We start from the raw sequence: 23685 nt of genomic DNA on the forward strand, positions 1-23685 counted from the left end.
TGCAGCGCGCCAGTTGTTGAAAATAAAGGACTGTCTTACTCGCTGGGCCACACATGTAGCTAGTACGTGCGCTCTAGTATTAAAACTAGAAACAGTATTATCACGAAGAGGACTGGAACAGGCTCGAGGGACAATTAACGTACAGCGCCACAACTGATTCAGCATTCCGTTGCCCTGTGTTGCGCACCTATGTAGGCTTGTAGCAGTCATGTCAGATAGACTGTTGTCGAGATAAACTACACGTTGAGAAGATACACTCACACGTCAAAATCAACACCAGTTCGCCCGGCTCCTGTTTCTCTAGTATAACACCACTAGATCTGAGAAGGTGAAAAAGACTCTCCTAGATTCGTTTCATATTATTTGACTTGTATCTCGTGCTGTTCGCACTCATTCATTCGTGACTTAGTTCTGTACTTTTCGTTTGTCACCATTCAACGGTATAGAGGTACTTAAAGTATCGACACTTCCAGTATCCCAGTCATGTATATTGCTATATTTTCCGCATCCAAATGTCCCTTCTCCTTCTAACCTCTGCATGAGGAGATTAGCGTTCAACGTCCCGTCGACAACGAGGTCATTAGAGACGGAGCACAAGCTAGAATTAAAGTAGGATGGAGAAGGAAAACGGCCGCGCCCTTTCGAAGAAACCACCCCGGCAGTTGCCTTAACCAGTTTAAAGAAGTTACGGAACCTAAATCAGGATGGCCGGACGACGGATTGGACCGTTGTCCTCCCGAATGCGAGTCCAGTGTGCTAACCACTGCGCTTCCCCTCTCGGTTCTCCGTTTAAATGAATGAGACAGTGCGTATTTTAAATTTATCTTTTACATGGAGCAGTACAGCATCTGGCTGTCTGCTGTTGTTCAAATGGTTCAAATGGCTGTGAGCACTATAGGACTCAACATATGAGGTCATCAGTCCCCTAGAACTTAGAACTACTTAAACCTAACTAACCTAAAGACATCACACACATCCATGCCCGAGACAGGATTCGAACCTGCGGCCGTAGCGGTCGGTCGGTTCCAGACTGAAGCGCCTAGAACCGCTCGGCCACTCCGGCCGGCTCTGCTGTGGTAGTAGCAGTGTATGAAACGTAGCCATCTCAATCGAGGCAAAGAGATTTATGCCCTTTGTGTAGTCATTCGACAGTAGTTACGTTGGTGGCGAAAAGGACCCCTCTGCTGTCTTCCGGTTACCTGGGGAAATTTCGTCACAGGGAGAGCGTGCTCTCGACACTCGCGGTTAAACTTTTTGTAAGTGAAAACGGCACTCTTAGAGCGACGTGGCAGTGTTGAGTGTCTTAATGTGTGATTATGTGTAGCGATTCTAACTGACTCATTTGCTAGTTCAGTCTCAACTTCGATAGTCGAATTTTTCAGCGTTTAGGCACGCGTTAAATTTCTGTATTTAATAAGTTTTTTCCTGTCCTTTCTTTTTATAACCAGAGGACCTGGTGGAGGAAGTTCGGTACTTCAGCGGGTTTGAAATTGCTATGTGATTTCTCTTTTAACTGGAATTTAAATGTGAATTTTTCTCCTGTGTATGTATCTTGTATCCTTTGTACTGCCGCGCGGCATTAGCCGAGCGGTCTCGGCACTGCAGTCATAGTCTGTGCGGCTGGTCCCGGCGGAGTTTCGAGTCCTCCCTCGGGCATGGGTGTGTGTGTGTGTTTGTCCTTAGGATAATTTAGGTTACGTAATGTGTAAGCTTAGGGACTGATGACCTTAGTAGTCGAGTCCCATAAGATTTCACACACGTTTGAACATTTTTTCCTTTGTATTTCATTTCCTTTCAGCCTCAAGATTGTTTAGCTTTGCTCATCCTACGTCGAGATACTTTCACTGTGTGTAACTTCAGTACCATCTTGTTTTTATTGTCAATTCCACATGGTATTTTACTGCTCTTCGTGTCTGTGCGATCTACATTGCGGTTCGTGAAGTCTTGACAAGCGTTACTAATTTTTCTTTGTTGTTGAATATTGCGGGTGTTTCACGCCAGCGTAGGTTAGTTTCATGTGGAAGACGATGAAGATAAGTTTCTTTGTCGGAAAGCGTTCCATGTTACGCGTGTTGACAATAATTACGTCGTAGCTATAGGGATGAACCCCTGCGTCTTTGACGTATTGAGATTGCCAAAATTCTTTTTATCTCTATTGCCGTGTGTGTGAATCGTGAATTTTTTGTGTGACCTTTGCCCGTGTGCGCCTCAGATTTACTTTTTATATGTCAGCTCAACATACCTCAGCATTCATTATAATAATAGTATAAGCGAGTTAAGTAATTAAACAACAGGCAACGGCAAATCACAGTTTAAAATTATTTTGTAAATTTTTAATGTGATATTGTATTTCAATGATCAGTGTTAAACTGTGATGAATTTTTTTTCAAACAGACATCTCCCGTCTTGTAAGATTATATTAATACCGAGTGATCAAAAAGTCAGTATAAATTTGAAAACTGGATAAATCACGGAATAATGTAGATAGAGAGGTACAAATCAACACACATGCTTAGAATGACATGGGGTTTTATTAGAACCAAAAATATTCAAAAGTTCGACAGATGGCGCTTCATCTGATGAAAATAGTATTAATTAGTATAACAAAGTAAGACAAAGCAAAAATGATGTTCTTTACAGTAAATGCTCAATATGTCCACCATCATTCCTCAACAATAGCTGTAGTCTAGGAATAATGTTGTGAACAGCACTGTTAGGCATGTTCGGTGTTATGGTGAGGCATTGGCATCGGATGTTGTCTTTCACCATCCCTAGAGATGTCGGTCGATCACGATACACTTGCGACTTCAAGTAACCCCAAAGCCAATAATCGCACTGGCTGAGGTCTGGGGATTTGGGAGGCCAAGCATGAAGAAAGTGGCGGCTGAGCACACGATCATCACCAGACGACGCGTGCAAGAGATCTTCCACGCGTCTAGCAATATGAGGTGGAGCGCCATCCTGCATAAACATCGCACGTTCCAACAGGTGTTTATCATCCAGGCTGGGGATGATGCGATTCTGTAACATATCGGCGTACCTCTCACCCGTCACGGTAGCAGTTACAAAACCAGAGTCGCGCATTTCCTCGAAGAAAAAAGGCCCGATAACGGTAGATGTGGTAAATCCACACCATACCGTGACTTTCTCGTCGTGCAATGGAGTTTCCACGACAGTTCTAGGATTTTCGGTAGCCCAAATTCTGCAGTTGTGGGCGTTGATAGGCCCTCAGAACAGGAAATGAGCTTCGTCGGTCCACAACACGTCACTCAACCAATCGTCATCTTCCGCCATCTTTTGAAACGCCCACACCACAAATGCCCTCCGGTTCAGTAAATCGCCAGGTAACAGTTCATGATGCCGATGGATTGTGTACGGATAGCATCGGAGGGTACGCCTCAGTGCCAACCAAACAGTAGTGTATGGAATGGGGGGCGACGTGCACGAGCACTGCATAGACGAACACGCTACCGTCTCCATTTCTTCCTAAACTGTCTCAGCAGCATTACGCCTTGTGCTCGGTCGGCCACTACGGGGTCTATCGTCTAAACAACCCGTGGCTTCGAACTTCGAAATCATTCCCGCCACAGTTGCATTTGTCAACGGACCTTTACCCGTTCGAATCCCCTTCCTATGGCGACAGGATCGTAACGCTGAACTAGCACATTCCCCATTCTGATAATACAGCTTCACTAAAAGCGCCTTTTCAGGTAACGTCAATAAGCTGCGACTGCTGGCGCATCTGATTCTCTCTCATTGCAGCTCCTTTTATACACGATTGTCATGCGCAGTCACTGACGTTTTGCTGTCCAACGCCATTTGTCGGACATTTTGTGAACTTTTTTTTTTGTTCTAATAAAACCCTATGTCATTCCAAGCATGTGTGTCAATTTTTACCTCTCTGTCTACATTTTTCCGTGGCTTATTAAGTTTTCAAATTTATACTGACTTTTTGATCACGAGATATATCCAACATGGTGTTTGGGAAGAGCAAAGGCAGGCCTTGTATTTCTAGAATTTAGTCTGATTGTCAAATTTTTTGCTGTGGCTTAATCTCCTGCTTACTCTGATTTATTTGATTTATCATTTGTATCAAACCTGTTCCCGTATGCTGATTCCATCTATTCACTTGGATCTTTTGATTAATGCTAGCACGTCAGTAATACTTACCAATTCCGTGACTAATTCAGTTCTTATTCTTTATGAAGCTGGGTGGCGACCCAGCAAAATTTTGTGGTACACGGAAATTACAGAAGATTGCAGAGTTCCAAATTGGCTAACTTCACCAGTTTCTGTTTGAAAATCACCTACGAGTTAACCATTCAGACATTAATAACCATTTAATTGAAAGAAGTGTGGGCTGAGCATGGAGAACGATATTCAATGTATCAACCCGTAAAATCACTCCAAGCAACAAAATTTGCTTTCACCTTCCACATATCAAACTTCAGTCTAGAAAGCCTGTGTTGGATGTAAATATTCTCCACCAACATTAACCTTGCTATTCGGAAGAGCATTGTAGAGATCACTGGACAAAGCTGGACGAGGTCTGGTGAATATTTAGTATTCTAGCTGTGCTCACCCACAAAAGAAGAACATTCGAGAACCCCTTCTCTATTGCCGCTGTCCGCCTGTGGCACAATCGTTCTGGGGATAATTAAATACTCCCTTACTTTTAAGAAAAAGGCTTAAGCACGTAATTCTGCCATCTTAATAAAGACTGCCAAAAAAAAAAAAAAAAGGTGGAGACTGTGTTTCTTCTGTCAAACTGTGAATAATATTACATCCATCTTCTCCCATTCACGGTCCTTTCTCCTCAAGTCTCAGTCGGTCCCATCACTTTCTGGTACGGTGTCTTCACTAACAATATTTTAACACTTTCTTCTTTCTTTGCCTCTTCCGGTCCATCTGTTAAATCAGTTGCTGTTGGTGATTATGGTTCAAATGAAGCTTCCTATAACTTGTCACCATTGTTCTATATCGGATGAATGGATGTAAACTTGGTTTATTTATTTATTTTTCTCTTTCTTCGTTTCATTGATTACTAAAAATTGCATAACGTTATGTTTTAAAGGTTATATAAAAAGTGCTTGAATGACTTTTTGGATATAAGAGAGGACCTGATGGCCCGAATCTTGATAGGTTCAACAAATGCAACTATTATTATTATACATGATTAAGTAATGCAAATATCAATTAATAAAAAAGGTTTGAAACATACTGGCCGAATGAAACTATGTGCCCGTCTGAAACCCGCAACCAGGACCTTTCCGTTTGGTGGGAAAGTGCTCTGCCAACTGAGGTACTGACGTATCCGAGCACGTCTCACGCGTCCCTCCAGATTTACTCCCACCATTTCCTTATCACCCAACTTTAGCCTCCTCTTTTCATACACCAAGCGAGCCTACATTATGTGGTCTTTCGAAGAACGTATTGGTCTGCCTTGTTTACGTCTGCTACTTGGTTTGCATTAAAAATCTTCTTTCGGCATCGGTGATCTAGCATTCTCAACAACTGACGATTTTGGTTTACGGATTTTCTTTCAAACTTCTCTATCAATGTTTCACTTATCCTCACTCCAGCTCTTACACAATAATCAAAAATATTCTATTTCCATAGCTATCAGATTTCTTTTGAGCTAGTCATTTAAAATCAATATTTGTGATCCACAGCACAGAACAGATTCAATCATTAGGATACCGACGCTATTCTAATAGTTTTTGGAAATCTTGTCACACTAAACGGAATTCATACATGCTATAACTTTTCTGCTTTGCTGTATTCTGTATTTTGCATCTCTATTACATGATCCGCATTTCGTAATGTGTAATCCTTGGTATTCAATTTTTTTTCCCACATGCTCACAACCGCTCCGTCATTGATGTGTACTTCAATTCTTCAGTCACTATTCCTGTCAGATATTCCTCTTTCGTTAGACTCCTGTGCGGTCCCCACTTTCAATGCTCGCCATCCAATCTCCTGCTCCCCAAGATCAATAAGATACATGCACGAGCTCGCTCTCCTGCTTTTATAAGTGGAACACTTGGGTGTGTGGCTTCACTCTGGAGCTGTGCACCACAGGGAGTGGATCAGGGAGTCGCCATTTATTAATAACAAATTACTGTTGTCGAAATGACATTAAGTCACATCACTTCGGGTCAAGAGTGTGGATACTTGTGAACAACGAATTAAATTTAGAGTTATGCGATTTTCCTCATTAGTCAATCTGCTTTTAACAGTGTAGCGGCACAGACGACTGGTTTACATCCCTGCCATCGGAACTGTTTGTGTGATTCAACTGTCTTAGCGTGCTATAATTTACTAGAAGAAGACTGAGTTACTCCCTTCGTAAATCTATAATGATCAGTTTTCGACTGAATGTGCACAACAGAAGGTGCTTGAAACTGAGCAGTTTCTCAGAGATGAAGTAAACATTGTTTGAATCGATTTTATTGGCAAAAAAATATCTGTGGTAAGGACTATGGGATCGAGTTGCTGATGTCATAGGTCCCTAGGCTTACGCACTACTTAATCTAACTAACTTACGCTAAGGACAACACACACACCCATGCCCAAGGGAGGACTCGAACCTCCGACCGGGGGAACCGCGCGAACCATGACAAGGCGCTCGCGACTGCACGGCCACCCCGCGCGGCGATATTATTGGCACTGACCTTCTATAGTGAGCTGGGAGGTGTATGTGAAACTATTAAAGACAAAGTATGTGACATAATTCTACGTGCGACTAGAAGTGGTCTAAAATTCTGTCACACAGACAGACACACAGGTCATGAACTGTGGAGCATGTGAGACTTAGACGATGGAAAATCTTTGTACTTTAACTTATCTTTTAGGTCCCTTTGTAGACAATGGTATCTGCACTCTGCCCATATGGTAAAGTGGTTTGCAACTGAAAAATTTACCACACAAGTAGTTCTCAATGGAGGGCGACACATCTACATACATCTGATGAAACATGCGTCATCCTGCTTATGTATTTATGAATGCTTCGCCATTATACTTTATGATGACCAGCTGAAGACTTGTTTAGGATGTAGTCAATAAGAACACATCCGTTCCAGCTGTGTGCAAAGCTGGATCATGCAGCTACCACCTGGGGATGAACAGATCACGACTGCTTTGAGGGTCCTATTGCAGACATTTCTCGAAATTCTCTAAAACGACCTCTAGCCATAGTCTACGCCGATTACTACTACTGATCCATCACCGTTACTAGTACTACGACAAGGTGTTGTGGATGAACGACGACCATTTATATTTTTCCCCCTCTATCAACTGTCTTGTGCAGCAGTGACCAATCTGCAGCAGAAGGGATAAACTTTGACTCTATGTTCATTCCTACTGGTTCCTTTGTGCCTAACGTTCAAGACCCACAGGCATCTTTGGACAATGAAGAACACATTAAGGTGACCTTGAATATAATTAGGTGACTTGCCTAAGGTGCATGGGGGGGACAGGGGTTCCCCTGGATGACTTTGATCCATTGCCGGTGTTTGGTAAGGGAGAGGGAAGAGGGGGTGTTCTTGAACATAAGTTAGCACAAATGTGTAACCAGGCATTGGAAGTGTTTATCAGCGACCTGGAGCTAAGATCCTTCCTTATACGTCCTCATTCCTGCCCTCTTATATACTGCCATGCTGTTAAAACACTTTCACTTGTTGATTACTGCCTTCATTTAGCATATAGTAATTTCGCTGTTTACACATTGCTTTCAAATGTAGAACATTTTCGTTGCAGTGAGTCACAACTGTTTAACAAATCAAACAATACAGCTTTTCTTCAAAAATAAGCGTTACGTAACAACAATAGTATGTCGGTGTTTAATTACACACGCAAATTTCGTGACGAGTGATCATTTGAAGGAACTTTCAACTATAATAAGAAATTAAAACTGTACAACATGGCAGTGCATACCAATATCCAACTCGGTCAATATCCGCCTTCAGCTACTAACCATGAAAGACAGACAGTGTATATATCAAAGAATGTACAGGGTGTTTGAAGAAAAACCCCCTGGTTTTAAATATAAATTTAATGGGGAAATTAATGGAAAATTACATCGATGAGTACATATTATGAAAGAGATTTCCGTCAAGTTTTGTTTAATGTTGGTAGACGTCAACGTGGGATGCATTTGTTGCATTGCACACGTCGAGACGATAGTCGATTTCCCGCCACGCATTCACCAAAATTTCAGGTATAGCTGTCCCAGCCGCTGCGACGATTCTTCCCGTAAATAATTGATGTCTCCGATCTTTTCACTGTACACAACTTTTTTTTATGTGGCCCCAAAAGAAAAAGTCCGGTGGGGTTAAGTCTGGGCTTCGTGGTGGCCAAGGTATTGGGCCAGTCCTCTCTATCCACCTTCCTGGATAGCGAGTGTCAAGAGCGGCACGCACATGATTATTTTATTGATGTGGGACGCCATCTTGTTGGAAAACACAAGCCTCTTTTGCACCTCAATATCGTCCATTTGAGGAAAGACGAACTCTGTCAACATGTCACAGTAAACATCCCCGTTTATTGTTTTTTCTACAAAAATGGGAGGACCAATCACATGATCTTCCATCAAACTGCATCAGACATTAAGTTTGGGAGGGCCACGTTGATGCTTAATAACCTCATGTGGATGCCCTGCCCCCCCAAATTCTGCAGTTATGACGATTAACTGTTCCACTGACATGAAATGTAGCCTCATCAAAAAAGAGACTCTTTTTTAAAAAACTGAAATCATATTCAACTCTGTGCAGAAAGCCAACAGCAAACTCATACCCTAAGATATTATGAGTATGTTTTATTTCATGAAACAGTTGTAATTTGTAGGCGCAGAAGTGAAGTCTTTTACGCACAGCATCATACACAGTACCTTTAGGTGCACCTAACTGTACACTACGTCTGACCGATGACTGCTTCAGGCTCCGAACACACGAAACAGCACCACGATATTGTCCTCTAAACTGTTATAACTGACTCAGTTTTCAGAAGCCAAATGACGTGCTGCGCACTCTGTTTCGGAGTGCACATTGTTGCTGAGTTGCACGACATTGCACTGCATGCACTCCTGGACTGAACTGAGGCGACAGAGGAAAGGTCAAGCAGACCTGCCAACTACAGGGGAGCCAAACTTGGAGAGTTGATGAATCAAAAACCACAAACTACAATAGTGTATGTCACTTTGCACAGATTCAAGGACAAAATAAAACTAGGGAGTTCTTTTTCAAACACACTGTATTACGTATAATAAATGAATTATTTATTGATAATCTCCTGTGAAGCTATTTTTAAAGTTTATATTAACAATTGTTAATTTTATGACTTCTAATAGATGCATCACTAAATAAAGAAATTTTGAAATACAGTATATGAAAGAAATTAATTTTTTGTAAAGCAATATATGAAAGCTATATATGGAATAAGGGAGTTTCAGAAAAAGCAAAACTCCTTATGTATATGAATTATTACTTCCCTATTGTCACCTATGGTGGAGAAACATGGACAATGACAGAAAGGGACTGGAGCTGACTGCAAGCAGGGGAAATGAAATTTCTCAGAGCAGTTAATGGAAAAACAAGAATGGACAGAGTAAGGAATGTAGATTAGAATGGACCTTAAACAACAAAGTATGAGAGAAGAAATTGAAAAAAAAGAGATTAAGATGGTATGGGCATGTTAAGAGGATGCATGGGCATCGTGGATGAACTAAAGATGGATGGTAAAGACCTAGAGGGCGCCCAAGAACACGGTGGAAAATGGTAGTGAAAATATCTGTAGAAAGGAGAGGTGTGACCTGGCAGCAAGTGGAGGAAGAAGAGTGGTGGGAGGACCGAACCAAATGGAGAGGACTCGTCAGCACACAGACCTGGCAGTTGCTGGAGCAGGATTCGGATATAGATTCGGATACAGAATAAAACTCCTATTGTTTATGTTATTAAAACTATCGAAATGTAAAACAATAATAATATTGAAGCTTTTTGGAGTATATAGTTAATTTTACAGTGTACCATGTAATCCTTTTCTTTACAGTACTGAATATTTCTCTGTGTAATAAAAAGTGAACCACTGAATGCTGCTTCTGTATTCAATCAGCTTCTCATATGGCTTGGCTAGGTTGAGTGTACACCGTTCCAGACCTGAGGAAGTAGAAGGAATCAAATCGTGACTTTTTTCCACCCAAGATGGATATGTCAACAGACTACGAATGTGGTCTCTATAGTCGTATCATACACAAAATAAGTCACCTAAAACAATGAATATGTGGATAAGAAAGATAAAGCAGCGTTTCATGACTGCACGCTTTGGAGTAAAAAGTAGTTTTTTGAATAAGAGTCCAACGAGGGTACCGTACCATACACAAGGCCGCTCCAAGCACAGGCCTCTACCAAACCCACCCGCATGTCCTTGACCAGTGGTGCGACTGGCACAGTCGGATCGTACTGGCAGCACAGCGCACGCACAGACCCCATCAGCGGCGGCTAATTCGCAATCATGCAGTCAATCACAAAGCGATAATGTGGACGAATACGGCCGGCGCTGTGGCCAGACGCTGAATAATGTCTGTGGCTGCCGTAATTACGCTATTAGCGCGCGCCGGGAGTCTATCCCACGGCAGTGCTAAGGCAGCTACTGTATCGCCTCGCATACAGATTCACTTCTGTCCATGCTGCTCGTTAGTTTCCCTTACCTGCTTCTCCTATCTGTTGTTTTCGTTGTCGTTTGATGCAGCTCTCCGATCCACTCAGTCCCCTACGATCCCATTCATCTCTGGATAATAACTGTTGCCTCTGCATCATTTGAACCTGCCTAGTGTCTTCAAGCCTTAGTCTGCCTCTACAATTTTCACCCTGCACATTTCCTTCCATTACCAAATTCGTCGTTCTCCAATGCCTCACACTTTGCCCTTTCCAGTTGGGCTACAAATTTCTTTCTTCCCAAGTCGGTGCAGTAGTTACTCGATGTACCCTTCTAAATTTGAACATTCTTCTAAAGCACCACACTTCGAAAGCTTCTAATCTCTTCCCGATGGAACTGTGTATCGCCCGTGTTCCACTTCTTACAAGGTAGCACTTCATACAAATACCTACAGATTAGACTTCCTGAAACTGTAGTTTACACTAAGAAGCCAAAACAAATGGTGCAAATGGCTCTGAGCACTATGGGACTTGGCATCAGTCCCACAGGACTTAGAACTACTTAAATATAACTAACCTAAGGACAACACACACATCTATGCCAGAGGCAGGATTCGAACCTCCGGCCGTAGCGGACACGCGGTTCCAGACTGAAGCGCCTAGAACCGCTTGGCCTCACCGGCCGGCGAAGCTAAAACATTATGACCTCTTCGAACCGCTGCCGTGGATGCCATCTGGTGGGGTGATTTAGTAATGAAGTATGAAAGCGAAGCAGACACGAACGGGGATCACCCTATCGAAGATAAGCGAATTTGACAGGACATTATTATTACGCAGAACCGCTGAACGAGTGTCTCGTAAACAGCGAAGCTGGACAAATGTTCACGTACTACTGTCGTGGGTATCTACAGAAAGAGATAGTAGGACTGCTAAACTGCTACTAGGTGCTAAATGGCTGCACGTCCACGACTCTTAACAGAACGTGGTGTTTGGAGACTAGTTTCCTCTGTAAAGTAGAATAGATGGTGATCTGTGGCATCTCTGGCGAAGGAGCACAATGCTGGTGAACGCACAAGTGTTTCCGAGCACACCGTTCATCGCACATTCTTGAACATGGAGCTGCGCAGCAGATTACCCCTACGTGTTCACATGTTGACCCATCGACATCGTCAACTACGGTTGTTGCTGGCACGGCACTATCGGAATGTGACCGTCGATCAATGGAAACATGTCGGTTCTTCGGGTGAATCATATTTTTTGTTACTGTGGGTCGATGGTCGTCTCCACAAACGCCGCCATCGAGGTGAACGGCTGCTCGAAACGTGCAGCGCGCCTCGGACACAGGCTGGGGGGAGCAGGTTGTGCTATGGGAGACATTTTCTTGCGTTTGCATGGGACATGTGATATTGACGCTGACAGCTGCGAAGCGCTTCTATCTCGCCGGCCGATGTGGCCGAGCGGTCCTAAGCGCTTCAGTCTGGAACCGCGCGACCGCTACGGTCGCAGGTTCGAATCCTGCCTCGGGCATGGATGTGTGTGATGTCCTTAGGTTAGTTAGGTTTAAGTAGTTCTAAGTTCTAGGGGACTGATGACCTCTGATGTTGAGTCCCATAGTGCTCAGAGCCATTTTTTAACTTCCATCTATTCGTGCTCGAGGTCTTCCTCGACGGCAATGGCACCTTTCAGCAGTACAACGGTCCTTGCCTCGGAGCCAGAACCTTGCTACAGTGCTATGAGGACCATTGTAGTGAACCTTGTTGATATCTGGGTGACTAAATTCGCCTGATGTAAATCCTATGAAACCCTTCATGGTCGCTATCGGTGACCATCACCGCGTACACGAATCAGAGACCCAGTTATTTACGTGAGTAACGTGATCAGTGTGTAGACGTCTAATGCCACATACCTCCACAAACCCACTAACAAACTTTCGGATCCCTGATACGCTGAATCAGTGGTTTATTTACTTAAAAAAAACAGATAAAAAGCTATAAAGCTGGTGGTCATAATGTTATTGCTCAGCAGTGTATACCCCATGTTAACAAATTTCTCTTTCCCAGATACGTTTTTCTTGCTACTTCCAGTCTGCATTTTACGTCTTCTCTACTTCGGGTTACCGCCCATATAGCTAGTCACTTCCATTAATTTTAGTGGATCATTTCCAAACCTAGTTTTATCAGAAACACCTGATTGAATTCGATTATATTCCGTTACCGTTATACCACATTTTTTCAAATCCCTTATAAGCACTGTTCAGGTTACTATCCATTCCTTTACACTCCTTTTGAAACTCCATGGCCACCCCCTGTCAGAATTTTAATCTCAGCGCGAAATCCATAATTTTTATTTATTCTCCATGATCCTTAATTCCATTTCCAAATTTATGTGTGTTTATATTTATTGTTTGCTCAGTAATACAGTAATTAACAGTGCAGAGATACTAATAAAGCATATAAATTCCCTGAATGACTCAGCAATCATTATGAACGTTTCGTGAATGAAACTTTTTGGATCGCAAAATAAATTTCTTTATTTACTATGCCATTTCGACTACTGCTATCAGGTATCAGCTGCTAAAATTAGAGGAACGTAAAGAGTGACAATCATTCGTTATACATATAGGTAAAAAAATTTCAAGAATATTAAGAAGTTCACTCACCAAAAAACGTAAATGGTGAGTGAAATTCCGAAAAATATTACTTAATTTTTCAATTATTTGTAGTATTACGTTAAATAACAAACGTCGCTCGTTCATTATGCTCCTTCGCTTACATTTCAGATGTCTGTTGATGACAGTAGCCAAAACAACATAGCAAGTAAATTAATTTATTTAGAAATCGAGAGGGTCTGAATCACAAAACTCTGAGGACAGGCTTCACCGCCACCTCACTCCCTTCTCAACTGCTGTTTCCCTTTCACGTCATGCATGTCTTTTAACGACACTCTTGTTTCTATACTAGGTGCAGGTAACTTTTCCCTTCCTGTGTTTTACATCTCCTACTTTCAAAGGTTTAAAGAGTGTATTCTAATCAACATTTTCAATAGCTTTGTCTATTATCTACAAATTCCACGAATATTGGTTTTCCACTATTTAGTCAGTTGACCACTTACATATTCTCCGGAACACAAACTTATTTTCCCTGAGGTGGGCTTCCACTAGTTTTCCCATTCTTGTGTAAATAATTCGTGTTAATATCTTGCATGTGTGACTTATTGAAATGATAGTTCAGTAATATTCACAACTGTCACCGCCTGCTTTGGATGTAATAGGAATTACTACGTTCTTCTTGAAGGGTAAGGGTGTACTGACCATCCAATAATATCTTGTACACAAGGCTAAAACACGTACAAACAAAATTATCACCCAAATGAACATTAGTTGGTGTAATGAAACTAAATATGTATTAACAAAGTCACAACGGACGTCCTTGTCACATTTGACTGCTAAAATAGTTCTATTAGAAAATCCACTACTGCGTTTTTGACCTTTAGTGATTTTCAAGTAGGTCAGAGAGAGAAAAGTTTTATTTCAACGCACACAATTTTCGCTTATTTTTTATCTTTTTGAGACCTCAGTCTTCCTATTGGTTTGATGCCACACGCCACGAATTCGTTTCCTGTACCAAACTTTTCATCTGACTGTAGCGACTGCAGCGTACATCCCCAGTTATTTGCTTGATGTCTCTATATTCCCCTGCAGCTTATCCTCTTCCGCTCCATCTCGCGTCGTAGAAGTTTCTCCATGATGTGTTAACAGATGTCCTATAATCCTGTCGCTCCTACCTGTCTGTGTTTTCCATATATTCCTTTCCTATCCGATTCTGTGGAGAACCTCCTCTTTCCTTACGTTTTTATTCCACCTACTTTTCAACTTTCGTCTGTAGCACCACACCTCAAATGCTTTTGTTTCTTCAGTTCCGGTTTTTCAGCAGCCCATGTTCCATTACCATTCAATACTGTGCTCCAAACATACATTCTAAGAAATTTCTTCCTCGAGTTAATGCGTATGTTCGACACTAGTAGACTTCTCTTGGACAGAAGAGCCTTTTCGCCAGTGTTTGCTTTCTACTCCAACTTTGCTCCGTCTGTCATGGGCTATTTAGCTGTCTATAGCGGCTACTTCGTGACCCTTAATTTTTATGTTAAGTTTCTCGCTCTTCTCACTTCTGCTACTTCTCAGTACTTTAGCGTTTCTTTGTTTTACTCTCAGTTCGTATCCTTTCTCATTAGATTGTTCATTCCGTTCAACTGATCTTGTAATTCTTCTTCACTTTCATTGAGGATAGCAGTGCCATCCGCGAATCTTATCATTGATATTCTTTCACCCCGAATTTTAATCCCGCTCTTGAACCATTCTCTTATTTCCGTCGTTCCTGTTTCGATGCATACAATGAACAGTAGGGGCGAAAGATTACATCCCTGCCTTTCACTCTTACTGTTCCTTCTTTGCTCTTGTACGTGTTGTATATTACCCGTCTTTCACTACAACTTACTCCACTTTTCTCAGTATTTCGAACATGTTGCACCATTTGACTTTGTCGAACCCATTCTCCAGATCGACATATGCTATGAAAATGTCTTGATTATTCTTTAGTCTTACTTGTATTATCGGTTACAACGTAAGAAAGGCCTTTCTGGTAGCTTAAGCTTTCCTAAAACCAAACTGATCGTCATCAAACAGATCATCAATTTCCTTTCTATTCTTTTGTATATTATAACTGTGAGCAACCTGGTTTTGCGTTACTTCTTCCACTTTTCGGCTACATCTACATCTACATACATACCCCGCAATCCACCATACGGTGCGTGATGGAGGGTACCTCGTACCACAACTAGCATCTTCTCTCCCTGTCCCACTCCCAAACAGAACGAGGGAAAAATGACTGCCTATATGCCTCTGTACGAGCCCTAATATCTCTTATCTTATCTCTGCGGTCTTTCCGCGAAATATAAGTTGCGGCAGTAACATAGTACTGCAGTCAGCCTCAAATGCCGGTTCTCCAAAATTTCCTCACTAGCGATTCACGAAAAGAACGCCTCCTTTCCTCTAGAGACTCCCACCCGAGTTCCTGAAGCATTTCCGTAACACTCGCGTGATGATGATCAAACCTACCAGTAACAAATCTAGCAGCCCGCCTCTGAATTGCTTCTATGTCCTCCGTAAGTCCGACCTGATAAGGGATCCGAAACCCTCGAGCAGTATTCAAGAATAGGTCGCACCAGCGTTCTATAAGCGGCCTCCTTTCAGATGAACCACATCTTCCCAAAATTCTACCAATGAACCGAAGACGACCATCTGCCTTCCCCGCAACTGCCATTACATGCTTGTCCCACTTCATATCGCTCTGCAATGTTACGTCCAAATATTTAATCGACGTGACTGTCTCAAGCGCTACACTACTAATGGAGAATTCAAACATTACAGGATTCTTTTTCCTATTCATCTGCATTAATTTACATTTACCTATATTTAGAGTTAGCTGCCATTCTTTACACCAATCACAAATCCTGTCCAAGTCATCTTGTATCCTCCTGCAGTCACTCAACGACGACACCTTCCCGTACACCACAGCAGCATCAGCAAACAGCCGCACATTGCTATCCACCCTATTCAAAAGATCATTTATGTAGACAGAAACCAACAGCGGACCTACCACACTTCCCTGGGGCACTCCAGATGATACCCTCACCTCCGCTCTTGCTATCTTCGAAATCCTATGGTGTGTCCCCGAAAGTCTATTGGCATATCGCCAGTCACATACATTATACACATCAACGTGAATAGTCACTTTGTTGCCACTTCCGCCATTAGTATTAGGAATTATGCTGGTAAATTATCCTTTGCGTCTACCTTATTTGACCTTAATTCTTCCAAAGGTCTTTTAATTTTTTATTCTAATAATGGAGCACGTATCTCTTTCCTGTCGAATTTTGTTTCTTCCATGGCATTATCAGGTGAATCTTCCCCTCACATGGCTACGAAACACTAAACTAAACTAAACTCCGTTCGAACAGTCCTCGGATGACCCAACCGCACAGATCGATCGCCGTGTCATCCTCTGAAAACTGGGATCATCGGATACTGATTTGTAGGGCAATGGAATCGGCTCATCGTTCTCCCGGCCGTTATAAGGTTTCGCGAAGCGTAGGCCGTTGCTATTGGGTCAAGTAGCTCTCCGAATGGCATACCAGGACAGAGAATACCTCAATAGTTCAACAGCACACGACGGCCCGGGGGGCCACCTATCCAGAGGCGAACCATTCCCGGGAGGGCTTACCTTGAGTGATCTGACAGCAACTGGTGTATTCGCCGTTGCACGGTCTTTGACATTATAAACCACACCACACAAAATTTCTAAATTTCTTCTACCTGTAACTGCAGGGAGTTTCAAGGTAGGCGCAGGTGTTTTGAACCAATCCTGTGGAGGTACCGTCAAGGTTCGATCACTACATACATTTCGGCACGTTGCTCGGACTACTGGAGGCGGCGTATCGGTTTTGGTGCTCGGCATTACTGCTCTTGGAAGGGAATTCAGGAAAAGGGGAAACAGTTGTGTCATTTAGTACTCCAGGATGGCGTGTCAATAGAATCTCACACTGAGCTGAGAGCAAACTAAAACTGAAGCCTAAAAAATGAGCAGTATTTCGATCATTGGGTGGTCCAGGTACTGCTGCCAGATATTTGATGAACCAGTTGACCATGAAATGCTTATTTCGATGAAGTACATTGGCTGATAGGAAAAATTCAGGTACCTACCAGTGGACATTAATATGAGGTGTATCCACCCTTCGTCCTTATGACGGCTCGAAAACTCTGCTGGCGAAAAATTCATTGAGATCTTCGAGTCAGTGGAGGAATAGCAACCCATGCTTATTCAGAAGCAGAGGTCAGAGAAGTTAATAAACTGTGGGCGCTGGAGTTTGGAGGGAAATCGACGGCCTAATTCATCTGAAAGGCTTTCCGATGTGTTCAGGCCGGGCCTCTGTACAGGTCAGTGCATTTCATGATTGTTTTTGTACAAAATACGTTGCCATTTATATCAGGGTGTGTTGTCATCGTGATGCAAACCATCATCGTCTCCGAACTTTCCCTCTATTGTACACAGTGCAAAATTCTGTGAAATTAGTCTGTATTCTTCCGCAATTACCCGATCTTAATTGCAAGAAGGGAAGTACACCCAAACGACGATAAACACCCCCATATCGTAATCCCATCTCCTCTGGTTGCACTATACATGAAGGTCATTGTGCACGAAGGTAGGTAGTGTTCTCCCGGCATTCTTCAAACACAATCGCTTCCGTTAAGTTGCCACAGGGTACAGAGTGATTCATCACTCCAAATCACTCATCCGGTGTCCAGTGGCTCTGCACTCTACACTACAGAAGTGTGTGGCTTATGAGGAGCTGCTCGACCAGTGTACCCCATCCTTTCCCATTCCCTACACATAGCCACTGTGCCAGCTGGATTTCTCACAACGCCTTGGAACTCACGAACGATCTCTTTCGCTGATTTCCTGCGATGTCTTACAACCACCCTTCGCATTTCTTGACGACCTAGTCCGTCATTACATGAGTTCTGGTTCATCTGCGGCTGTTCCTCCACATTTGCATTTCACAGTCACATCACGAGAATTTGTCATTGGTAGCTTTAGATGGGTTCAAATATCGCTGGTGGATTTGTTCCTCAGGTGACGTTAAGTGACCAGTCGTTGACCGAAGTCTCTGAGCTCGGCTGAGTGACCCCTCCTGCTGTCACTGCTTCTCTGCTGCCAACACAACACTCCCGGCCTCCTTTGGTATTGACGAGTCCATCTTTCGTAATATCTAGTGATTAGTTTCGCGTTACATAATGTTGTCCATATACTATTGACCAGGTACTCTATTAGACATATTATTAAGATCTATCAGTATCAACTAGGTGAACAATTGGTGCTGCAGTAGTGAAACCTTCATCAGTTACAACAAATAGCCTCTGAATAGTCTGCGAAGTGGAGAGATGTGTGCAGTTAATGAAACAGAAATTATTGGACGTTTTATATTTTACCAAATCATAACTGCTGTTAGGTGTACTCGAGCCTTATTTCAGAGAACTAACCAACAGATCTATGAGTATAAGAGTGGTGACTGCTCTTTTGGACTTGTTCGAAAGAAGAGACACGATTTCCGTGTTTGATCCAGTGGCCAGACACAGAATATGTTCGGAAAGTCTAAATTCAGATCTTTGTCACATTCGGACAATGAAAGAATTCATTGGCGATAAATAAAAATTTGTACCAAGGCCAGGACTCAAACATGGGTCTCTCGATTACTACGCCCCTTTTCCTCTTTTTGCTTGTCGCTTCACGTGAAGATCCACATGAGGTTGGGCGAAGAGTACTCTGCACTGCACTTCATGGCACACACACACACACACACACACACACACACACACATACACACACACACACACACATATATATATATATATATATATATATATATATATATATATATATATATATGAGTCGCGTTTGTTCTTTCTGACATGTCCAAATTACGTGGGGAACTCTGATCACTCTCATGTACAAACCACCCCCAGTTTAATCGACACGTAGGGCTGAAAATGGGCTGAGCTATGCCTCTGCATCAAAAATTGCGAGAAGGTGGAACTGGAATATCCACCAGTGCCTCGAATGGCACGTCCTCGATGGAGTTATTTCGGTGATGGACCAACTGCTCCTGGTCGACCTAGACCTTCAACATCTGCCGCCTCCTCTTGACTACCACGACGCCCTGGTGTGCGTGTTTGTGTTTGTGTGTGTGTGTGTGTGTGTTTGCCGTTAATGGGCGGTCAATGCCGAGATTGTGAGTGAACTTACACGTATTAAAAGAAATGAATCTGGATAAAGTTACTAAATTTGTTGTCTCACAGTTTGGAGGAAATCTGTTAAATGACACTCATTCACATACTCCCACCTCACTCGCATTGACGCACGCAATAGCCGTACCTCCCAGGCGTTAATACTACGGACTAAGGTGGGATTGAAACAAAAGTATAATCACAGAGTAACTAAAAGAAATGCATATGGAAATATGACTGGCTGAGCACTTACAAAAAACATGGGCGTGCCAGTCACCCTGTTAAAAATACGTTAAGAACATTTACAGAAGCAATTGGAAAGATCACAAAACCTTAAGACTTCTACGACATGATACCCTGGATCCACCAGGGGCTTTGGCCGAATGTGGAAGCTCGCAAATGCGAGCCGATGCGATAATATGGCAGGGTGTGCGGAGCCCAAAGCCTGCCCCAATTGATGCAAGAGGTCAAATAGAGTAAGTGGTCAGCGCCATTGCAATATCACGGCTGGGCTATGCCCATTGAGAGGCGTGGACTGGTACGTGGCCAGATGGTCAGTGCATCGCTTGAGCTCGCCAATGTGAATATATTTTTCGTCAGTGACTTGGACATCCTGACCAGCCGCTCGGGTTCCGAATTAGATGCCGGATGAAAAAAGGCAGTGGTGAGGTGCTCGGTACCATTACGTCTGCAAACGCCCTGAATCGCTGAAGTCGTAAGTTGTGGCCTGGTGTCGGAAACTTATGTATCTGAGGCCCCTTCTACACCGAAGGTAGTAGACAAGGTCCAGACCATGGCCCTAGAGGATGTTGTAGACATTTGCTGCACATACGGAAAATATGAGTGAGTGTCAACGACCAACAACCACACTGCTCTACATGAACGTCGGGAAAAGTCTACCTGTACTCGTTACCATGGGTGGTCAGTGTGAAGCCATGATTTAGAACGCTGTGCTGGGGCCGACTAATTATGCGCACAGAGGCAGCAGTTGCAGACAGTACGTGCAATGGCGATGTCTACGCCCAACCAACACACGTCACGCTGCCTCATTGCTTTCATTTGACACATTCTGCAATGGGGAGTTTGGAGGAGTTGCAATATCTGGGGGCGGGGGACGGAAGACACAACTCTCGATATTCCGCATGCTTTTATCCATAACATCAAGTCTGTGCCTTAGGAAAAAATATGTGCGTAATTCGGAGTCCATATCTTTAGGCAGATGTTCAGGACAGCCCTGCTACACTGCAGATAACACCCTGCAAATGAATGGGTACCGGCTTGTTCCTGCCGCCACATAGCCTGCCATAATGGGAAACTCGTCAGTGCTAAGCCTCTGGTTCGTGACCAAGGTAAAACAGAGCCTTTCATCTCAGTCAAAATCAGCATTAGGGCCAAAAAGCAAATGAAACAGGGCTTCGCCATTAGAGCGCTGTGTGGTAGTTCTGTAACTGACGTCATGCGTGTAGTCACTTAGAAACAACAATATCACTGCAACGCTTGCGTCGTTTTGTCCAGAAGTTTCGCATGTGCCCAAACGTTGACAGCAGAGGCTTGTAGTCCATCATTAGAAGAAATTTGGTACCATAGTGGTAGACATAAAATTTCCGAATGCTTCAATGAAATGTGTGCGAGAAGATTCGTTGCACAACATAAGGTATTATTTACGAATAATATACAGCTACACTACTATGTAAGTTGTTTATATTTTATCTCATTCAACCCGATCGTTTATTGGTGTGTGTGTACCGATTTCTCTTTGGGATCGCACAGCCACTGCTGAGTGTCGTTGATGTCTTCGTGCAAGTGTTTGTCAAACTGTGTGTGCCTTAGGAAACTTGTTTTAAATGTTGTCTGCGTACTGCCAGTGAGTTGGTCGGTTGGAGCGGATCAGCAAGAGATTCTCCGCAAGGCGCAGTCGGCCGGGCCCGCTGGCAGTCTCTGCTCAGTGTCGGAGTGTGTGGGGAGCTGTTCCGACTGCTGCGAGGTTTGTGGATCACCAAGCCATGACATGAAAGTTGAGTGGTGATTTAATTACCGAAGCCACGTCTGTTCGCGTTGTCCTGTTGGTTGGTGGTTTGCTGTTGGTAGTATTTCTGGGCGCAACAGCGAGTGTTCGAGATGGTGAATGATGGAGTTAACCTTATTTGTCGATTTGAAATTCAAGTGCACCAGCGGCGTAAATTCAGGCAGTGTCCTTTCCTCATCTGTAGTCGCTGTCGAACACGGTATGTAGTTTTTGACAGCGTAATGTATATTTGGTTGTTTAACGTTTTGGTTTTGGAATCCTCGGATACTGGTCGGTGGTTAGCAAGTCGTCTTGCCGGTGGGACCCTGACTGTCTCTTGGTTGTGTCGCCGGCGGATCGAGTATAATTGGGCCGACTTCTTGTTTCACTTAAGCGAATGTTAAGAGTTCAAGGGCAGACCGAGCCCCCTGGAAACTTCTAAGCACCGTTGCCTCTACTGCCTTTGTTATTGGCGTTTAATTGTGTGTTTTTAATGGCTCATAGCCGATGGTTTGGATTTGTATGTTTGTAATTATCAAAGGCTTTCTGCTGTTGCAAAATTTATTGTATTTTTTAAAATTTTTTTTTTAAGCATTGGCCTTCAGCCGATTTAAGTTTTAAGGATCTTACTTATCAAGTATTACCTTTCGGAAGATAAAGCTGTGGACTTTCTGCCTACGAAAATTTATTGTAGTGTAATGTTTTTAAAAACTTCGGCCTTCAGCCGCTTTAAGTTTTAAGAATCTTACTTATCAAGTATCGAGATAACGTGTGGGCCTTCTGCCTGTTGAAAATTTATTGTGTTCTTTTTAAAATGATGGGCCTTCAGCCGCTTTAAAGTTTTGGATTCTTACTTATCAAGTCTTACATCAATATGGAAGGTTAAAAGCTTTGGGCCTACTGACTTGGAAAATTGGTTGCAGTTTTTTTAAAGCAAAGGCTTTCAGCCGTTTTGAAGTAAGGTTTCTTATTGGTCATAAAGCTTGGGCCTTCTGCCTCTTGAAAAGTTATTGTAATTACGTTGTTTAAATTTATGGTCCATAGCCGCCTTTTAAAAACTTAATCTATCTGATTAGTCAAGTCTTACATCGCTTAGCCTTAAATACTACTTGAAGTTTAGGCCTAGAGCCTTCTGTCTCAAAAAAAAAAAATAGTAGTTGTATTTAATTCATGGGCCTTCAGCCGTTTTAGAATCAAAGACGTCTTCTGTCGATAGTCAAGCTTAGACGTTGCTCTGTAATGTTTGGACTACCAAAGAAAGTGTTACGTTTCGAGTGTAACTGGCAGCCGCACATTCTGGCCCCCTTCCACAATTCCTGCTACTTGTCCTGTCCTGTGGGTTTAGCAGGGCATCTCAAGGTTTGTCGCCTATTGGGAATTAACTGCGTCAACCAATAGTTTTGCGGTTCGCAATCGCTTGACAGATTTCAGATTACAATCGACGTCCTCTAATCCTTTTTGAGTAGGCGAAACTTTCTCAAATGTATCCTCTTTTCGCTTCACAATAGAAAACACATTCTGACCAACGTTCTGTTACTGAGGAACTCTGTTTAACCCCTGACTCAGGAAGACTGGTTACATGAGCCCACTTGTTAGACTGGGTGTTGGTACCTTCCAGCGTTTCGCCCTTTCTGTTGGGAGGAGAAAAGGAAAATTTCAAAGGATACATCGTGGTCCCACGAGCATTTAGGCTAATGACAGTCCACCTAGACAGAGCCCTGCATGCCTAGGCAAGCTTTGTACGACTGAGGAGTGGCAGGCTTTCCAGAGATTAGTCGTTAATGTCTGTTCCACCTCAACAGCCGCACATGTCTTCAGTGCACAGCACACCTTGAGACTGAGGGGCGTTTAATAGAGGTGTTTACCGTTCTGGCGATCCAGGCGGTCAAGCCGAGATTCTCTTTCCCTGTGATACACAACGCCCTACCGTCGCCCCGCATGGTGGTCGCTGAAGCGTGCCCAGAGCTTACACTGACGGAGGACTACTGGTGGCGTGGCGCTCACCATTCCCCAGCTCATGCACTCCGGGGTCGGGAGGCCTGTACTCAGCAAATGAATGTTGAGCCCCTGTGGACAAATATGATTGATGAGACATCAGGAGATGCAGTGCGGGCACCTATGAAATGCAAAAGTTGGAGGAAAGACGAGATGTATATATGCAAAAGAGTGACGTGCTGTAGGAGGTATCATAA

The sequence above is a fragment of the Schistocerca serialis genome, chromosome 4 (assembly GCF_023864345.2).
Source record: "Schistocerca serialis cubense isolate TAMUIC-IGC-003099 chromosome 4, iqSchSeri2.2, whole genome shotgun sequence".
In the NCBI taxonomy this organism is placed as follows: domain Eukaryota; kingdom Metazoa; phylum Arthropoda; class Insecta; order Orthoptera; family Acrididae; genus Schistocerca; species Schistocerca serialis.